The 14,338-nt window shown below is 45.7% G+C and overlaps 2 long non-coding RNA genes across 4 annotated transcripts in view; both read left to right on the plus strand.

Annotated features, from left to right (window-relative positions):
• LOC102118019 (uncharacterized) overlaps positions 1 to 14,338 on the plus strand; it is a 300,399-nt gene that overhangs the window by 108,977 nt on the left and 177,084 nt on the right. The window lies entirely within an intron of this gene.
• LOC135967856 (uncharacterized) lies at positions 1,494 to 6,070 on the plus strand. Its single transcript, XR_010582171.2, has 2 exons — positions 1,494 to 1,631; positions 5,894 to 6,070. It is a non-coding gene; the product is annotated as an uncharacterized lncRNA (long non-coding RNA).

Consider the following 14,338-nt stretch of genomic DNA (forward strand, 5'->3'; position numbering starts at 1 on the left):
TGTTTCCCTAACAGATGACCCCCTTCCTTCTTCCTTCATTCTTTTTTCAAATAATAACCACAGTGCCATCATAACCATACATGAAGTTGAAGCATTCTTAAAGTGAATACCCATTCCACATTCACATTCCCTTGATTGTCTCAAAACCACCTTTTTTTTTTTTTTTCTTTTGAAACAGGGTCTCGCTTTGTTGTCCAAGCTGGAATGCAGTGGTGCAGTCATGGCTCACTGCAGCCTGGACCTCCTGGGCTCAAGAGAGCCTTCCATCTCAGCCTTCCGAGTAGCTGGGATCACAGGCACCCGCCACCATGCCTGGCTAATTTTAAAATTTTTTTGTAGAGAGAGTCTCACTTTGTTGCCCAGGCTGGTCTCGAACTCCTGGCTTCAAGTGATCCTCCTGCCTTGGCCTCCTGAAGTGCTGGGATTACAGATGTGAACCACCATGCCCAGCCTCAAAACCACACTTTTAGAGTCAGGTTTCTTCCAAGCAGGATCCCAGCAAGTTCTAGCGATTACGTTTAGTAGCTCTGCCTCCAGCACTTCTTTTGGCCTCTAACAGCCTTTTCCTCCTCTGTTCATAACATTTATTTATTGAAGACACAGGACTTCTGTCTTAGAGAACTTCCCTCATTCCAGATTTGGCTGCCTACTTCCTTACGGTGCCATTATCACTTGCCTGCATCTTGCAAGGGTCATGTCTCAATTTCCACTGTGGCCCTGGATCCTAGTACAATGCCTTAGCCCAGGAGAGGTGCCCAGTCAAAGGTGAATAAACAGTCACATGAATATTCATAAGATACCTGGCAATGTATTGAGGGCTTTGACCCATATGCCATTGGGCCAGGGGCTACATTTTCTGTCTGCTTCTGCCTTGTGATGCTGGGACTGGTTACTGAGCCAGAAGACTCAGAATGCCATGGTCATTACCATCATCCCCTACTAACCGAGTTCTCCCATTTTCTTTTTCTTTTTCTTTTTTTTTTGAGACAGAGTCTCGGCTCACTGCAACCTCCGCCTCCCGGGTCAAGCGATTCTCCTGCCTCAGCCTCCCGAGTAGCTGGGACTGCAGGTGCCTGCCACCAAGCCTGGCTAATTTTTTGTAGTTTTAGTAGAGATGGGGTTTCACCATGTTGGCCAGGACGGTCTCGATCTCCTGACCTCGTGATCCACCCGCCTCAGGCCTCCCAAAGTGCTGGAATTACAGGCGTGAGCCACCGTGCCCGGGCACGGTGGCTATTTTCTAAGAGATAGAAAATATCTCTTAAATATCTCTTATTTTCTAAGAGATAATAAGTTAATTTTTTAAATTATTTTTTCTCTTTTTTTTTTTTTTTCTCTTTCCTCCTCTTCTCCTGTGCCCCACTTCCTACTTAGCTCTTTAGAAATGCAGTTATAACCTTTTGCCTTCCCTCCACCAGATACTGCCTGGAGAGCAAGCTTATCCAACTGTGTGCTTACTTAAAAGATCAAGAGTGAAAACCTTTGCCACCAGGCGTTTGCCTTGAGAGACAAAAGTCAATTTACAACCAAAACTATGCCTGCTACAAAACTCTTTCATCTGGAGAGCACCAGAGACAAGGCCACTTTACAGCCTAATTCTGCCTGCGATGGCACCAACTTGACCACTTCCGGTAAGGCAGTCCGGTAGATAAGGCACATATCGATAAGGCACCGGAAGTTACGCAGACCCCCACCTACTTGTTTCCTCCCCTGCATGCCACTCATGCAAAATCCCTTTCTAAACACCTGTTTTCTCTTCCAAAAGAGAAGCGGTACCCTTAAGGCAGGAAGCCTGTGTTTCTTCCCCTAAGCTAGCTTCGGAATAAAGTCACTTCCTTTATAGCAGATCCCAGGAGTAACTGAACTTGCAACCCAGCTACACTCTCCCTCCCGCTCACGCCAAGGCAGGGGAATGAACAAATAGGAACCTTCGGGTAACTTCGGAGGAGGCGACTGCCCTGGGCAGGAGTTTCCACAGGACCCTGGGCATCTCTTGCCAATGCCAGTGCAGAGGGGGAGTGAGGTTCTAACCAAGGGAAGGAGTCCGGGGTGGGCTGGCAGCATTGGCAGTCGGTGACAAGCCTAACAAAGAGGTGCCTATGTTGACATCCTTGTCTTGCATTGTTTGTTTTGGTATCTTTTTATTATAGTCTAATAACCATTAGGTAGCTCATTATCCTAACCAAGCACACAGCAAGCTGAAAGAAAACACCACCACTTTTGGAAATTATTGGAAACTATGATCCGAGGGAGTCCCAGCCTCCTCTCAAACTGTGCCCAAGAACAGAGCAAGATGCAAAGCCAGGAGAATTAAGGGGGAAGCAGGCTGGGAGGGAGGGGCTCCAGCCCCAGGGTGGGGGTGGAGGAGAGGAGGCCCCCTTTGCCCACAAGACTCTAGGCTCCTTCCAAGGAGGGCAAGAAGCCTCTTCCCCCCTCCCCCCTCTTTTTTTTACCCAGGGCCCAGGAAAGTTATGCAAAGCAATTACTCAACTTTGGCAGTCCAGGGAGGAGCCACCATCTTCCACCTGCTCCACCTCCCACTACGTTTGTCTTTGCCTCCTTTCCCTTCCCATCAGGGCTCATGACCAAGGAGATGGAACTCTGTGACCCTAAGTCTCTGCTAGTCTGGTCCTCTTGGCTCTTTTGAGAGACCGAAATACGGGTGACTCTGGCTGGGCTCCGGCAGCTAGCTGTCTTGAGGCTACACAGCATCTAAGGCGTTATCCTTAACCTCCAGCTCCCTCCGGCTTTGCTTTTCTCTCACTTCTTGCCTCTTCTAAAGGTTCTCCTTGTTCCTGTCTCTCTTCCTTCTGTCTGCTGCAGCCTCACACACCAGACAATTCTCAAGATGTCCTTGGGGGGAGCCTCCAGGGCCGTCTGTCCCTTCTCTTTCTCGGTGCATATAATTCAGCAGTGATGTGAGAGACAGCAGCCCGCTGGGCTCTGCGCCGGGAGCCTGGAGCGCTAAAGCGAGGGGAATTGTGTATGGGGAGGTGGGGAGGTGGGGAGGTGGGGAGGTGGGGAGGTGGGGAGGTGGGGAGGTGGGGAGCTGGGGACGGGGAGCTGGGGACGGGGAGCTGGGGACTTGAAGAATGAAGGGACTGGTGGAGTTTACAAGAAGTAGGAGTGGGAGTGGCGGAGGAAGGAGCATCTTTCTTGGGCAATCGTTATCTGCTGGCACCTCCGCCTCCTCAGGGGGCCTCAGTTCCAGGAAGGAGCTGGGGCTGAGTGGGACGCGGCGCCCTGGCGCGGGGCTGTGGCCGAGGGTGGAGGGGGCCTCCTCTTGGGGTGCGCCTGCCACCTAGTGGTAAAGATGAAGCAGTGCTGCTATCTGAAGTCGACTTCAATTACTCCTTCGCGATTTGTCTCTGGCCTGGTAATTCACAGTGGACTGGAAATTAGAAAATCGAATCTCACGCATTGCTAATAAATACTATCTCACAGCAATATTCACTGCAATATCAAAATGCCAAATAATTAAGACCTACTAGCTTTTAAATAATTTAAAAGACTCATGTAGTCATGTATGCATCTTACCATCAAATATTGATCATATAGATTATATGACAGCCACTGTTTTAGGTTGGGCATTGGAAATAAAAAGAGCTACACAATTTATGTGCAAAGACAGGCAACTGAATAAACAATTCCAATCCAGAAGGAAAAACTGTTCAATACAGCCATGTCGGCGCTGTGCAATTGAGAATACAAAGGAGAAGCTTGGCAACACGGAGAAACCTTCTCTCTACAGAAAACAAACAAACAAACAAACAAACAAACAAAACCCCCCTCAAAATTAGCCAGGCATGGTGGTGCGCATGTGTAGTCCCAGCTACTTGAAGGGTTAAGGTGGGAGAATACTGTAAGCCCAGGAGGTCGAGGCTGCAGTGAGACGAGATGGCACCACTGCACCCCAGCCTGAGTGACAGAGCAAGAACTTGTCTAAAAAAAAAGAAAACACAAAGGAGGATTGGCATAGGGTGGTGATGGGAGATGCTTCCTCAAAAAGGTAATGGTTAGTCTCAGCACTTTGGGAGGTTGAGTTGGGCGAATCAATTGAGCTCAGGAGTTCGAGACCAGCCTGGCCAACATGGAGAAATCTCATCTCCACAAAAAAATCCAAAAATTAGCAGGGTGCGGTGGCACGCACCTGTAGTCCTAGCTACTCAGGAAGCAGAGGCAGAGAATCACTTGAACCTAGGAGGCAAAGGTTGCAGTGAGCAGATATCCCACCACTGCACTCCAGCCTGAGCAATGAGAGTGAAACCCTGTCTCAATAAATAAATAAATCAAGCAAGTAAGTGAAGGTTGATGGTTAGGATGAGCCTTGAAGGACATATAGGAGCCAAAGAAAAGTGATGGAGGTGACAGAGGTGGTGGTGATGGTGGTAGAAGTAGAGGTGATGATGGAGATGAAGGTCGTGGTGGAAATGGAGGTGATGGTGGAGATGGTGGTGCTCGTGGTGGTGGTGGAGATGGAAGTGGTACTGGTGGTGGAAGAGGAGGTATTGGTGGAGATGGTGGTGGTGAAAACGGGGGTGATGGTGGAGGTGGTGGTGCCAGTGGTGGTGGTGGAGATGGAAGTGGTAGTGGTGGTAGAAGAGGAGGTATTGGTGGAGATAGTGGTGGTGGAAATGGAGGTGATGGTGGAGATGGAGGAGGTGGTGGTGGTGGAGATGGAAGTGGTACTGGTGGTGGAAGAGGAGGTATCGGTGGAGATGGTGGTGGTGGAAATGGAGATGATGGTGGAAATGGAGGTGGTGATGGCAGTGGAAGAGTGGATTTGATGGTGAAGAGGGTGGTGGTGGTGGTGGAAATGGAAGTGATGGTGGAGATGGAGGTGGTGGTGGTGGTGGTGGAAGTGGAGGTGATAGTGGTGGTGGAAATGGAAGTGATGGTGGAGATGGAGGTGATGGTGGTGGTAGAAATGAAGATGATGGTGGAGATGGAGGTGATGGTGGTGGTGGAAGTGGAGGTGATAGCAGTGGTGGAAATGAAGATGATGGTGGAGATGGAGGTGATGGTGGTGGTGGAAATAGAGGTGATGGTGGAGATAGTGGTGGACGTTGTGGAGGCCATAAAGTTAAAGGCTGGAGGCCATGCAGGCTGTGGTGGTGAAAGTAGAGCTGATAGAGGTAGAAGTGGTTGCAGTGATGAAGGCGGTGATGATGAGGAGAGTCATGATTGTGGCGGTGGTTGTAGTGTTGGTGAGTGTGCTGATGATAGCACTGTTGTTGGATGTATTAGCTTTGGTTTTGGTGATAGTGATGAATGTGGATGGTATTGGTAGAGGTGGGTGTGTTGGTGGTGGTGATGATGGTCATGGTGGTACTGGTAGTGGTCTGATCTTCAAGTCAACCATAGCTGCTGCTACTACACAGGTCACTGGTTAGCCTCCGCTGGTTCCCATCTTTATGGCTTTTCCAGTGTTGGAGACTCTCATCTCTATTTCTACCCATTTTTGGTCCTCAGAAATCCTTCTACTGCTTCCATACTGCCTCGGGGCACAAAGAATTGCTGAGCAGCCATCGGAGGTGATATTTCTCTAGAGATATAAACAGCTCCCTCTCGTTAGGATCTGGTCATTTTCCTGCTTCTTTTCTGGAATTCCACTTGGAGGAAAAAATGTGTTCTTCTTTGCTGTACTTTTTCCAAGATGCAACTGAGTTATTCATCCATATGGGCCTCAGGCCAGGCCTGAGTGGGTTGCAGGGCCCCTGTCTTGGGAAAACACCAATGTCTGTGTTTTCTTCTTACCCTTTGTTATGTGTTAAGTATGCCCCACCCCCAAATTCATATGTTGAAGCTGTTGTAACCCCCAACGTGATTGTATTTGTTAAAGAGGTAATTAAGGTTAAGTAAGATTATAAGGGCCTTAATCCAGTAAGATTAGGTGAACAAGAGGCACTAGGAGCATGCCTACACAGAGGAAAGCCATGTGAGAACACAGGGATAAGATTGCTGACTGCAAGCTAAGGAGAAGAACTTAGGAGAAACCAATCCTACCGGCACCTTGATTTTGGACTTCCAGCCTCCAGAACTGTGAGAAAATAAATTTCTGTTGTTTAAATCGCCCAGCCTGTGGTATTTTGTTATGATGACCCAAGCAGAATAATGCATACCATGATTCTCTTCCATTCTCTCAACTCAGGACATCCTTTCCCAGTGTTGGGGTGGTGGAGGGGAATGACGTGGATGATGATGGTGGATGGAGAGAAGGCCTTTCTGTTGTTAAGAGTTTTTTTCTTTCTATCATCCATGTGACATGCTCTTTCATTCTTTTTAGTGTCTGGGCCAGTCCACCATGGCTTTTCAGGAGGCAGGGCCCAAGTACATCTTTGGATTCAACGAGGATGGTTCTAACAAAGAATACCAGTGAACCCACCCTGTGGAAGGGTCCTCATTGGTAGAGGTTGTATTCCAATTACTTGTTTTTTTGGTCTGAGGTGAACACAGCATTCCCTCTTTGGAGCATTGTGGGCATTATAATTGCAAAAGGGAATAATATTAGGCTCCTTCAAAAAAACAAAGTGGTGGACCAGCATCTTAGCTGTGGAAAGAGCTCAGACCTTGGTAACGTTTCAAAGTAACATGGGTGTGAGGGACAGTCGGTGACCACAGAAGGAGCTTGGCCAAGGAAAAAGAGACACATAGTGTCAGACAAAGCTCAGAAAATTGCAGAGAATTCGACTGGGAGGCAGGTCATATCAGCCTGGAGCTAGCTTACTTTTGTACTTCTTGCATAAGACAATCCACCTTCTTACTGTTTAAGCTGCTCAAAAGGGTGTTTCTGTAACTAGTAGTGGAAAGAAATGTGTCCAGAATCGCTCAAAACCCTGAATACCACAGTGCATTGGCAGGGCAGGCTTTATATGGCCACAAACAACAATACTGGAATATTCTATTCACTCATTCCCTCACATCATGGTTTCCTACTTGGAAGCACCATGGATAAGTCCCTTTCTGCTGTTTCTCCCCAAAACGAGGATATGCATCATGATTTCTTGAAGATTCCACCATTAGTCATAGATGAGCCTGACAAATTGTACAAATTAGAAGTTAGTAAGGCACCTTCACTGGACCTCTGCTGTATCTCTAAGTATATGTTGGGATGGGGAAGGGTGAGTGAATAATTACAATTAATAAGAATTAATAAGAACCAGTTCCTTTCAGTCCGAGTGGCATTTAAGAAAGGCTATGAATTCTCCCCTGATCAGTCCAGAAAGGCTTCCCTGGAGCTGTGGCTATTGAGTGATCTTCGTTGTAACACAGCTTTCCTAAAGTCAGATTCATTGAGAAAAGCGCTACCTTTAAGTCCAATCCAAGGGATAAATAGTTCATCAAATATAAGTTTATTTGTCTACATGCTTCCTTCCCTTCTAGTCAGTTTAGCTTCTCAGGGCAAGAGGTTCAGCCCCTGCCTGTCTGTCTCTAGCACATGAATTCATTCAAGAAATGTTTCCCTACTACCAGGCTCCAGGGTTCTTCTGTTGTGTGGAAAATCAGAGATACGTAGTCTCTGCTCTCACCGAGCATTCAGACGGTGAGAAAGCTAAGCATTAAATAGGTCGTTATGACAGTAATTACTCAATAGTGATTAGAAAGAAGAGGTACAGGAGCTATAAGACTCTACCATGGGAGGACTTGACCTAGTTTATGGAGTATCACGGAGGCATCCCAGAGCAGGGACCATTTCAATAGAGACCTACAAGCTAAGGTCTTGGCATTTGGTATCCCGTTAGCAGGGGGAGGCTCTGAGCCTGGTTAAGACTGACTTAGGAGGGGTACTTGGCAGGAGGTCAGAAAGCCAGGCAGGAGAGGCTCAGATAAAACTGGAGTCATAAGCAGGGGCCAGAGCTTGCTGCGCCTTGTAGGCTGTGATCAGCCATAATAGAGTCTTTGTAAATGTTAGCTTCCATGTATGAATGAATGAAATACCAGAGACGTGTCCTTCTTTAGGTGCCCTTAGGTAGCCTTATGTAGGTTTCAGGATAACAGTACAGTGGTGAAAATGTCCAAGCAAGGGTGAAGGAAGAAATATGTCTAGGTAAGCCACGGAGGAGATAGGGATGGACATGGGCAGATTGCACACTTCTTGATGGAGCAGGGACACCCCAGGGTGGAGATAGCCCGAGTTAGATATCAGTGTTTGGTGCCTATGGCAGTGATAATGAGGTAGGATCAGGTCTGCAGTTCACCTCCTTCTCCCCCAAGATCCAATTCCCCTCCTTACTTTCTTAAGATACCAACATGATCTCCTGAGGGCAGGGTCTAGGGACTCTGATCATGCTGCCCACTTTAGAGTGCCTTGAACAGTCTCAGAGACAGAACTCCCTCTGTGCACCAGCCAGGAGGTGCCGTATATACTTGTCCATGGGCTATTCCTGAGACTAAGACTTCTAGGGTTCACCTGCAATCTCTCTTTCTTTCTAACAGTGGCAGTTTTAGCAGGGGGTGGGGGTGGGGTGGCAGAAGTATTTCTATATTTGGTAGAACAGTCTAGGCTAAGATAAGAAAAGGATTCCAGTTCAAGACCAGCCTGGCCAACATGGGGAAACCCTGTCTCTACTAAAAACACAAAAATAAGCTGGGCGTGGTGATGCTTGCCTGTAATCCCAGCTACTTGGGAGGCTGAGGCAGGAGAATCGCTTGAACCTGGGAGGCGGAGGTTGTAGTGAGCCAAGATCACGCTGCTGCACTCCAGCCTGGGTGACAGAGCAAGACTCCATCTCAGAAAAAAAAAAAAAAGAAAAAAAAGAAAACAAAAGGATTTCAATATTTCAGTAGCTTAACATAATAGAAATTTATTTCATGCTCTTATGGTAACCTTTGGCATGTCTTCACCTTGTCAAGGCAGCTCTTTTCTACTGGATTACTCAGGGACCCAGGCTCCTTCCATCTGTGGCTCTGCTGTCTCCTAGGGCCTTGTCATTTATTGTCTACATTGAGCTGGCAGAAACAGAAAAGTTGAGTTGGAAGGGGAAATGTTTGGAGGACCATATGCAGGTCTTTTTGGCCAAGCCTACAAGTGGTATATATCACTTTTTTTTCATACTCCATTTGAGAGCACTTAGTCACATGACCACACTTACCTGAAAGAGTGGAAATATAGTCTAGCTATGTGCTCAAAGAATTACAATTAATAATAGATTTTTGTGGATAAGTAGATTTTTGTGGAAAACTAGTAGTCTCTGCCACATTGATGACCAAAATTAATATTTCACACTCTCCCTTTGTATTAGTGATCTAAGGCTGTGTAACAAAGTATCCCCCAAATTAGCAGATTAGCACAAGAAACATTTGTTACCTCACATTGTTTCCATGTGTCAAAAATTTGGGAACAGCTTAGCTGATGTTTTCAGCTCAGGGTCACTCATGAAGTTGTGGTCAAGACTTTGACCTGGGCTCCGACTCATCTGAAGGCTTGACTGAGGCTGTGGACTTGTTTCCAAGGTGGCTCATTCCTAGCTTGAGTGGGTCAGGGATGTTCATGTGGGTTGCTGGCAGGGGGTCTGAGTTCCTCCATGTATGAACGTCTCCACAGGGCTGCTTGCCTGGCCTCACAACATGGCAGCTTGCTTCCCTAGAATGAGTGATCCTAGAAAGAGGTCACAGTATCACTTATCATTTAATCTCGGAAGTCACACACCATCATTTCTGCCACATTCTGTGTATTAGAAGCAAGTCACTAAATACAGTATGCACTCAAGGGGAGAAAACTTAGGCTGCACTTCTCAGAAGGTGGTTTATCCAAGTGGAAACATTTAAAAATTACCACGTTCTTAAAGAAGGATGTGGTTTTGGATGTAGTTCAGGAAAATGAAATACCAGGAGAAGATGCAGTTGGGGCTTCCAGGAGCACCTCCTAATTGCCTGGCTTGTTTTTCCTTTATACCTTCTGCTTTCTTAATGTCTGGACTGTGAGTGCCACTTTTATTGCTACAGTGGCCCTCTGAGGACAATGAAGAAGTCTTGTGGGTGGAACTGAGCAGTAAAAAGAGTAAAACCAGTAATAAAAGGAACTTGGAGCATTGAGGATATTGTGGGAGCCGCCAGGACAGCCCAGGACCTTCTACTTCTGAACTAAATGATTAAAAAAAAAATCATTATCTGATTTAAGCCACTGCATGTTTTTTGGGGGGAAGGGGGAGGATTTCTGTCACCTATAACCAAATTCTACTTACAAACAAATATAACCAATTCCTAATTGATGTATCTGCTATGTGTCAGACAGTCCTAGGCACTGGGGAAAGAAATTTATATGAAAATGTCACTATCCTCAAATGCAACACAGATACATGTCGGGTAGCACAAAACAGAAAACGGACATCTCACACAAAACAAGCAGCACTCAAGGGTGTAGAAGAAACTCACCAGATAGAATAAAAGCCCCATGGAGCAGTGATTTTGGCCTGTGATGTTTGTTCCTTTACCTCCTGTACTTAGTACAGGATCAAAGACATTCATATACTATGTATTCAATACATAAAATGGAAATGGAGTATATCTTCAAATTAAAATAATATGTCTTCTGTAGGGAGAGAACGATGATGAAGGACTTCCTGGATTTCTAGTTGGGTTGGAGGACAAAGCCAGTTGGGTAGGACACTTAGGCACTGGGCTCACACGGGGAGCCTCAGCAGATGGAGGCAAGCTGTGGGCACATCTTTGCAATCGCTTTCAGAGCACACAGGGCTTATTGTGGCATTGATTACTGGAGGCTCTGGGTGTTCAATTTGGCTTGAAAATGCCTCTCCCGAAAGTCAGAATAGCAATTAAGGAAAGCGTGGTGAGAGTACTAACCCATTTAATTAATGAGGTCATTTGTTTTGCTGAGAATCTTACTGAGGCCTAGGAGGAGGACTTGCTGCCGTGGATTACAACCCCAAAGGAAGGACATTTTTTTCTGTTTAGCCCTTAAAATCCAAATCCCATCCTGCAACGCCAGTCACTGGTTTTAATTGACATTCAGTTGTCCTTTCACACTAATTTCTCTGTGGACCTGTTTGATTTAAGCGGTCCTCCCTAGTGAGGTTCTCAAAATGGATTAGACAATTTCAGCCAGTGTTTGCAGTGCACTGGACTCCTGTCCAAAGAATAACAACGAAATTAAATGGCTACAATGTCCTGCTTTTTTCCCTCTAAAGTAACAGAAGACGCAATCCTGGAACCTGTCTCCAGCATTTGCCAAGCCGGTGACTTTCACACACTCTTATCTGTTTACATCCAGTTCAGAAAGATGACTTCAGTAACAGACCTGTGCCAGAGCTCTGCAAACTTCACTAGGGCCTACAAAAGTAATTGTGACTTTATAAAAAACTCTCCAAAGCTCAGAAAGAAAATATTAACAAAATATTTTCCAAGGTAACATTAAGTCGTTGAGTCCACTAAAATTCAGTGCATGGTTATATTGTCATATATAAATTATGTCCAATGTGGGCATATTTTGATTGTTATGTTTAATATGCTGTGAGGTTGAGTGTCTCCAAATATGAAGATAATTTGTGACTTTGAAAGCTCTAAAATGACCTTGAGTCTACTTGCTTCTTGAAATCTAGGTGAGATTATTTTTTGAACTTCCTATGGAAGTTCAAAGCCCTCCCTGTGATTTCTGCAATTTGCTGTGTTTCTGCTTGGGCAGGGCTTATAATCACGTGGAGAGGACGCTAAGACAAAAATGACTGGGCGGGGCCCTCATCAATTCCAATTCAGCAGGTCTGTGGGGAGGCCCAGAATATGCATTTCTCACAAGCTCTTAGGTGATGCTGATGCCACTGATCTTGGACCACACTTGTGTAACAGTGGTTCTCAAGCTGTCTTGGTCCATTTGTGTTACTATGAAGGAATATCTGAGGCTAAGTCATTTAGAAAGAAAAGAGGCTTATTTGGCTGATGGTTTTGCAGACTGTATAAAAGTCCTGGTGCCAGCATCTGCATCTGCGGAGGGCCTCAGGCTGCTTCTACTTACTGTGGAAGGGGAAGGGGAGCCAGCATGTGTAGAGATCATATGGTGAGAAAGGAAGCAAGAGAGAGATGAGGAAGGTGCCAGGTTCTTTTTTAACAGTCAGCTCTATAGAGTGAGAACTACTCATTTTCACCAAGACTGCACCAAACCCTTTATGAGGAATCTATCTCCATGACCCAAACACTTCCCATTAGTCCCCATCACCAACATTGGGTTCAAATTTCAACATGAGGTTTGGAGGGTCCAATATCCAAGCTCTATATACCTTAAAACTTAGCATCAGAATCACCTAGAGAGCTTAACAAAACACAGACTGCTGCCTCTCATCCCAGAGTTTCTGATTCAAGAGGTCTGGGGTAGGGCCCCCAGATTTTCATTTCTAACAAGTTCCCAGGTGATGCTGCTGCTGCTGGTCCCAGAACCAAACTTTGAGTAACGTGTCTTCAGAGGACCCTCCTTTGATCCTCCTTCAGCTGTGCCCTTCCCTACAGGGGAGTCTTGGGACTAAGGGACCATCCTCTTCCCCACTAGACCCTACTCTGGGTACTTGAGATCCTTGTACAACTAGCCTTGAGCCCACTTCCAGGGCCTGCATGGGGACTATTCATAGGAGATGGGAGGGGAGTGGATGGAGTTGGATGTACAGACTGGGATGTCTACATACCATGTGAGGCCCTTGTAGTTCAGGATGGAGCCAAGGTTGAGAAGAATGGGGGATGGAACCAGGGCCCAAACATTCCTGTGCAGGCAGCATCAAATCTCCCATTTAGGACCATCCTGACCAGAGACGAGAAACCTGACAATTAGGAACATAGGTTCTCAAGTCACGCATACTTCCATTCGATCCGTGACTCTGAACTCTTTCCTGAGTGACCTCAGGTAAGTTATTAAACCTCTATGAACTTAGCCTCTGCATCTGTAAAACTGGAATACCAAATACCTACCTCATTGGTCTTTTGGCAAGAGTTAATGCAGTAAGGTGTATAAGGCATTGAGCATGAGCCTTGGAATGTCGTAAATGGTTGATATTATTGCTCTTGCTGTTGTTATTTTCAGTTGCTGCTTTATTAAGTCCTGTGGTGGGGGAAGTGCCTGTTATTCGTCACTGTCTTCTTCTTGCCTCGTGCCAGAGAAATCCAGGCACCTTCTGAGCAGGCTTTAGGCTCCTGCTGCTCTCCTCTGGCTGCTCTTTGCACCGTCCTGCTCACAGCCCTAAGTCCTGTATTGCAGGCTATGAATAAAGGATGCTAGAGTTTAGAAGATACCATGTCTTTTTTTGTAAATGGCTGATGCGAATGAGAAACTTCGTAGAAAATAGTACTTTTTTTTCTTCTGTAATTAGAAGGTTCATGAAGCTATCTGCGGTCTAGATAATGACATTTATGGAAAATAGTGCACCCAATGATTTGACCCTTGCTCCTGTTTTTCAAGGGTTTAATTTATGTTTTCTTTGCTTTGTGACTGCTTTAGATACAGTGATGAAATATGAGTGTTTTTGTGAGGGCTTAGGCAGCCCCCATGGATGCTGGAGTGTGGGCCTGTGTGAATGAGTGCCTCTCCTCATGTATATATGAGAATTCCAACCTCCAGCAGCAGCAATAATAACCTAACTTGTACTTTCACCAGGCTTTCCACAGGGCCATCCAGTCGTACTTTCTACAGTGATGAAAGTATCCTTTCTCTGTGTTGTCCAAAATGCAGCCACTAGCCACATGTGGCTATGAGCACTTGGAAGGTGACCAAAGGGACCGTAGGTGAAAATTGAATTCTAAATTTTGTTTACTTTTCATTAATTATTTAAACAGTCACTTAGCATTAGTAGCTACCATGTCGGGCAACGTGGATTAAGAAGGTGCTTGCAGACTTGATCTTTGCTACTTCCCTGAGAGAGGAATGGAGAAATGTATCATCTTATTGATGATGAAACTTTGGAGTGGAAAGATGGTGTGATTGGTTTAAGATCACAGTGCAGTGATCACACCTGGGTATGGGCAGGTGGTCATCCACCCCATCACCACAGGTAACCTGCTTCTTCAGAGCCTGAGAAAGTCTAATTAATACCTTAACTACTAAGAAAAAGGCAAACACTTCAATAGAAAAAAAATGAGAGGATAAAGAAGTAACATTCAAAAATTCAGAAGCATTTTTACATACTAGGAGTAGTCAATTAGAAAATACAGGCTTTCGATATGAAGAAAAGCTGTGAAACTGTCCAGAAAGCCACAAAGGAAGATGTGAATAAACAGAGACACATTGTGTTCCTGGTGGGAAGTCCCAATAGGTCAGTTCTACACAGAGTAATTTATAAATATAAAGCAATTCCCTTAAGAACCTTAGGGATATTTCATGGAGTTTTTCAAACTGAAGAAAAAA

This window comes from Macaca fascicularis, chromosome 16, assembly GCF_037993035.2.
Source record: "Macaca fascicularis isolate 582-1 chromosome 16, T2T-MFA8v1.1".
NCBI classification, from domain to species: Eukaryota; Metazoa; Chordata; class Mammalia; order Primates; family Cercopithecidae; genus Macaca; species Macaca fascicularis.